Source organism: Mesocricetus auratus, unplaced genomic scaffold (assembly GCF_017639785.1).
Source record: "Mesocricetus auratus isolate SY011 unplaced genomic scaffold, BCM_Maur_2.0 Super-Scaffold_100030, whole genome shotgun sequence".
NCBI classification, from domain to species: Eukaryota; Metazoa; Chordata; class Mammalia; order Rodentia; family Cricetidae; genus Mesocricetus; species Mesocricetus auratus.
Window position 1 is genome coordinate 2,620,812 of NW_024429211.1, and position 7,055 is coordinate 2,627,866.

General features: G+C 35.7%; 1 long non-coding RNA gene across 1 annotated transcript; it reads right to left on the minus strand.

Annotated features, from left to right (window-relative positions):
* Window positions 1-327: 327 nt before the first annotated feature.
* On the minus strand, window positions 328-6,685 carry LOC121134766. The gene is made up of 3 exons (XR_005871983.1): window positions 6,093-6,685; window positions 4,350-4,420; window positions 328-1,032 (listed from the first exon to the last, which is right to left on the minus strand). It is a non-coding gene; the product is annotated as an uncharacterized LOC121134766 (long non-coding RNA).
* Window positions 6,686-7,055: the final 370 nt, after the last annotated feature.

The window sequence follows — 7,055 nt, forward strand, 5'->3', positions numbered from 1 at the left end:
AATTATGTTTTTGAGAAACCTGAAGCATGAATTTGTCAAAATTTGCTGCTGTTATTGTCTTAGTCTCCTAGTTAAGTATTCAGAATATAAGTTTTCAGTAACCTTTACAACACTTTTATGAAATTTACCTCATTAACTCAATCAAGAGTGGCAAGAATGTGTTGGAAGTGATGACAAAATCATTCTTTATTAACTAAGGAAATATATTTACCATGTATATATGTTGTTATATCAAATCTAGTTTCCTTGTTCTTTGAATCATTGTTTATTAACTGAATGTTCCAGTTCACACCCTTATGTACACAGCTGCCTTTTCTGATAGTTTGCTTATTATTTTAACACCCACCCCCCACACACACACACAAACACACACACACTTTGACATCCAGGCACATACTTCTTATTAGTGTGAACTTGACAATACCCAACCTATTTGTTTTTGAGAATGCATGCTTTCAAAATTGATCACTATTTATGAACATTTCTTAGATTACTTTCAGATTTTTGTACAACAAGAAAAAATGTATAAGGCACAATACATTAAGGTGTATAAGTTAATAAGATCATATATTTTTCTGTCAAATGGGCAAGGAGGCACAGAAATTCATTAGTTTAAACATTCTTTTCAGAATATTGATCATTACATGACTACATGAATTTTATACAATAGGACTATATAACTTACAGACAAAAACTCCATTATGAACTTTAATTTCTGACCTTCATTTTGTTTATGTATATACTTCTGTAGCTGTATCTAATACAAAATTTTAGATTCTAAAAATAAGGAAGACAGACGAAACATAATAATTTGATTGCAAAAAGAATATATTTTTTCAGACACAGGCATATTATGTAGAAAATCTTTCCAATAGTTTTCATTTTTTTCTGAAAAACACCAAGTGGGATCATGATGCAGAAATCCTGAGTAGGAGTTACATATGACTATTAGAAAGTGGATTCTGCGGTCAACATTTTATAAAAAACACATTGCTGATCATGTGAACTTGAGTAAAGGGACGTTCAACCAACCTAGTATAAAAACAAAGAAACTCAGTTATTGTTGCACAAACAGCAATGTGAATGCAGAGTTTCTGTTCAGACAATCTCAAATATTCTTGTCACAAGAAAACACAGAGATGCTTATATTTACTATGTACTGTTTGAACAAAGGCTCAGTTTTCTTACATGCTAACACTCTCTTGATTATTAACACATTTCTATTAATGCGTGCAACTCCATAAGGACTTTTCTTATAAGAGAATACCTGGGAGTCCTTTCTTCCCAGTAGTTACATAGTGTCTGTGCTGAGACTCAATGTCTGTGTTGCTCTCTCAGAATTCTGATAGTCTTAATGTGTTACATATATTTCATACCTGGCCACATACTGGATGTTCCTTGCCCAAAACAGGATAATAGAGGGAAAAATACTGATGATCTACTACCATAGGCCTCACAGATTGTCTCGGTCTCCACACTGACATCCAAATTACAGGGGTCTGGATAAGTACCACGCTAGCATCATCAGTAGTCCAAGAGGTCTCCCTTGTTCAGGTCACCTGATTCTGTGGGCTTCACAAGCATGGTTTTGACTCCCTTGCACAGCAAATATTTCCTTGTGCAAATGTGTTTCTAAGGTGCAATTCAGTGTTTAGGTGTGGGTGGATGGCTCTGCTAACACCACCCAACGGATAAAGGCACTAGGATGTCACACAAGGTAGTAATCAATCTCAATGTAGAGAAATGGTATTTAATGTAGCATCTCCAATACTGCTTAGATTGACAGTTGGTGTTATCCTTGTAGATCTCTGGAAATCTCCATAGTGACAAATCTCTCCTCTAACGTATAATGGCACCCATTATTAAGGAATGTCACTATTCTCCCCATGATTCAAACATCCTGCTCCCCGATATAAATGTATTCCTTCTGCTTCTCTGAATCTCCTTCTCTAAGATCCTTTCTCTCTCCCCCAATTCTCCCAATCTGTTTAGTATGTTTTGCCCCATTCCCAATCTCTATGGTACCTAGTACACTCACTATTACCCAGCCTCCCTGGAAGTGAGGAATGTATACGGGAAGTGCTGTGATCTATGTGTGTTTCTGCTGAATAATATTGCATTGTGAAAATCAACACAATTTCTCTACTCATTTGAGAGACATCTAGGTTGCTACCAGTTAATGGCTATTGCAAATAATGTTACAATGAACATTGTTGCACAGATTTGCATTTTGTATGAGTATGCTTCTTTTGGGGTATATGCCTAAAACTGTAATTGTTAGATCATACAGTAGACTAATTTCCATTTTCCTGAGGAGTCTTCATCTTGATTTCCAAAGTGTCTGCATATGTAGACACTCCCACCAGCAGTCGAGGAGTATCCCCCTTTCTCCACATCCTTTCCAGCATAAACTGTCATCGGTGTTTTTATTTTAGCAATTCTGACAGGAGTAAGATGCTATCCCAGAGTTGTTTTGATTTACATTTCCCTGATGTCTAAGGACGCTGAAAATTTTCTTAATTGTTTAACAGTCCTTTTAGACTCCTCTATGGAGAATACTCTATTTAATTCTGTACCCCACTTTTAATGTGAATCCTTTGGTGTTTTGGAGTCTTGCTTCTAGGTATGTTTTTGGAGATCAACCCACTGTTGAATGTGGGGTTCGTGAATATATTTCCACATTTTGTGTGCTGCAATTTTGCCTTGATGACTATGTTACTTCCCTTGTAGAAGATTCTCTGTACCAGGAGGTACCAATTATTAATTATTTTCCTGTGTTTCTGCTATTGGTGTTATGTTGAGGAAGAAGTCTCCCATACCAATTCATTTAAGTGGACTTCCTACTTTCTCTTCTAAGATGACCAGTGTGGCTGAGACTTTGGTTTAACTGAATTTTTCTTGTTCTTCATTTCTAACACTTTGTCAATTTTCTTCACGTTAACATTAGACTCTGAAAATATCAAGCTCTCATTATTGAGACAATACCCTATTTGTAACCCAATGCCCTGAGTGGGCAACAAATTATAGTAGTAGACATTTACTTGTTATCTTCTTGTTGGCATTCAGGGACTCAGAGGTATGACTTTGCTATCTTTTTTTGAATTTCATTCTGTTGTGGTGTACAGAAAATATTCCACTCTCATCCTTGACACTTGGGTAGGCTATAGGCCTTAACCTGAATGAAATGACAGATTATGGACACCACCATTGAGGGCATCACCCACCCTAGGGAAAGAATGGATAATTGGAGGGTTTATGGAAGAGCCTGGGAAGAGGGGAGGGAAAGTATAAGTGACATGGGATTGACATGTGTGGCAGCATTTATTCTAACTTAAAATGAAAAATAAATATGTATTAGTGGAGACAGTGTTGTAGTACAAAATTCGCTTGAATGTTATTAATGAGTTAGATCTATATTTTTCTTGGTTTTCTTATTTTTGTATATTTTGAAACTGTTTAGAATGAGTGTCCTTTATGCCAGACTTTGAGTTTCTGTTCCTTATAGTAAAGTTGAAACTTGAAAATATTGTAATATGGAGTTATCTGTAACTTCTGAATCTGTTTCAGCCTTTTATTATTTTTCCATGTTGATCACTGGAACTTTAGTTCATGTCATTGCTGAAGACCTCAGACATAAGCACATAAAACCTCAATGCATTTCAGGCAGGCTATATATGTGAGATAACATTATATTTCATGTACATTAAATTATATTTATAAATTGTGGCTATACAACAATATATGTTACTTATATTTGTGTTGTATACTATATACATATATATATATATACACGTTATATAATTAGAGCACTAAAACATATTAGAAATTTTGAAAAAAATCATATAGTATGTTCATCCAGATTAAATAGACCGCCCAGAGTCACTATCGTAAAAATTCTGACAATACAGATGATTGTCTATTAGAGAGCTGTACTTTTTTCTAAACCAGCTAGAAATTTGCACAGCAATTGGTCGCAATTATGTAGTGCTGTCTAGTGCTAAACAGAGGCAAAATCAATGTTGGTTTATACTTCATTCTCTCTTCTAAAACATTTCCACTGCTGCCTTCACAAAAACCACAAAGAGGGAGACATAGATGAATCAGTGGCTCCAACATAGATCTGTAAGAAATGTCCTCACTTGTTTCCATCCTTAGTTTTTAAATCTCTCTCCTGATTGGGTCCTAATGCACCTCTAAATCATGCACTCATCCAATAGGAGACAATCACTCCAAATAAAAATGACAGTACTGGAGGAATTTTTCGAGTCAGGCTTTGGTCAAAAATCCAGCTCTTAGATGGACATAGGCCAAGCTTGACTGTAAAAAAACCCAGAGAAGGGAAAGTGTACCTGAGATCTTCAGGAGACATTGGCCCTTAAATCCTAGGACATTTTAGGTGATGCAGATATTTTCAATAATCCTGCCAAGGTAATAATTATTATATTACATTTTTATTAATGAATCATATGAGGGCCTGAAATTATAAGCAGTAATATCTGTAAACATGCATATAAATTATATAGTCAAACCTGAACCACTTATTTGAACAATGATTGTGTTGCAGTGAATTGCATACAAACACATTTATCTACCAGGGAATGGCAAACAAAAATGACAGACTATAGACATCCCCATGAATGGCATCACTCTCCCTGGGAAAAGGAAGTGGTTTTAGGGGTTTTGTGGGACAGGGAGAGGGAAAGGATGAGGAACGTGGGATTGACATGTGAAGAAGCATTTTTTCTAATGTAAAAAAATAAATGATTCTTAATGGTGACAGGGTAGTAGTACAAAATTCCCTCGAAAGTTATTAGGGTTAGATCTATATTACTTCTTGGTTCTTTTATTTATATATTTGAAACTGTTTAGAAATAGTTAGACTTTGAATTTCTGTTCTATATTGTAAAGTTGAGATTTGAAAACATTGTTAATATGGAGTTATCTGTCACCTATGAATCTGCATCAAACTTTATTCCTTCTCTCTATGTAGATCAATGGAACTTTAGTTCAGGGCATTCCTAAAGAAATGAGACTCAGAACATAATATCTCAAAGCATCTCAGGCAGTCTAAACTGAGGCTACCTGCACACAATGTGTTATTACCCAGCTAGGGCAAAAAGAACACTTAAAGAACCTGACAGGGATGGAGATTGCCTGTTAGAGAGCTATACTCTTTTCAAAATCAGCTAGAATTTTGCACAGCAGCTGTTCACAATTACACAGTTGTCTATTGCTAAATAGAGGCATTTTAAGTATTGTATTTGACTTCATTCTCTCTTCCAAAGCAATATCCCTGCTACCTTCACACAAACCTCAAGAACTGAGACATAGATGAATCAGCAGCTGTGACACAGATAAGTAAGAACTGTCGTCATCTGTTTCCATCCTTACTTTCAAAATCTCTTTTCTGATTGGGTCCTAATGCATATCTAAGTCAAGCACTCATCCAATAGGAGGCAATCACCCCAAATAAAAATGTCAGTACAGGAGGAATTTTTCCAGTCAGGCTTCGGCCTAAAATCCAGCTGTTAGCTGGACTTAGGCCAAGCTTGACTGAAAACAACCCCAGAGAAGGGAAACTGTTTAATAGACCTGCTGGAGTTATTGGCTCTTAAATCCTAGGATAGGGTAGGTGATAGAGGTATTTTCCATAATACTGCCAAGACTAACTTCTCCTGTTTGCCTGTAAGGAAATATGCCCCTGTTTCTGAAGCAACAGATTCAGCCTTTGTATCTATTAGTTATGACTCAGGCATGGATCCTGCAGTATGTTCACGAAGATTAAATTTAACTCAGTTTTTGAAAGAAACTTGTATCTTATTCCTCAAAAAAGCAATTAGAGGATAGAGCCTAAATTGTTATGATTGGGAGAATTCTTACTTAGCCATCTGAGAATTTGTGAATTTCAAATTCCAAGATTCCACAAATAAGTGCATCTGTGGTATCTTACATGAAATCAACACACATTACAAGCCTGCAGTAAATTGCAGTACATAATCATATTCAGCATTCACAAGGTAGAGACTGAGGAATTCAAATAGATATCCTGGATATTGATAGAAGCAGGTATATATATGCTAACCACTACTTACCTAGGGATGATTTTTTCTTTTGTCTATTGTATTCAGATTTTGCATAAAGTAAATTATTCCCTGTCATCCATTTTCTGTAACGTGGTTTCTGCAGCAGCACATGTTTATTTGCTAAGGAGAAATGAATCAGCAGCTCTGTAGGAGATCTCCAAGCATTCCTCAGCATTTGATTTCATTGGTCGGATTGAGATCACTCTACTTATTGGTTCTGATTCTCCGTACAACATGAATGCACACAGACACTCAGAGAGAGAACAGATAGCTAATATTTTGTCAGAATTGCAGGATATTTCCAGGCATTCTCTGGCTATATTCTGAAATTCAATTGCTCCTGATCAGAGGTTTTTGCTTCTGTCTATATTCCCGGACAATGGCAGTTAATTAACTATTCCTTTTATATGCAGGTTTCAGATGGCCTATGAATTATGAAATTCATGAATTTTTTGATTACCTATAGTACATATTTGATTATCATTATCCTGAAAATTTATAGCAATAGATTTCATCCTATTTGAAATGTTTCATTTCTTTAAAACAGTGAAAATTGTGGAATGTGAAGTTCCAAATTCCCACTTTAGTAATACTGACTTTAGGATTTAGTATGTTGCATACACTAGGAAGTCCTGCTGTTAGCTCTCCCCTGAGACATCCATTGTGGGAATGGCTATTATACTGTATCTTTATTAATGAATTATTTGAATGCCTGAAATTAAAAGCAGGAATACCTGTAAACCAGCATGTGAATTATATATTCATGTCAGAACCCCTTGCATGACCAATGATTTTGTTGCAGTGAACTGCACACAAGGACACATATTTAGCAGGGAATGGTACAAAGAAATCTCCAACATCACTCTTCAATGATGGGAAATAAATAGGATTTTCAAGATTCATGCTGATACTGTATGGAAACATTGGCATAATACCCTACACTGCATTACAGTGTACAAAAGAACATTCTTT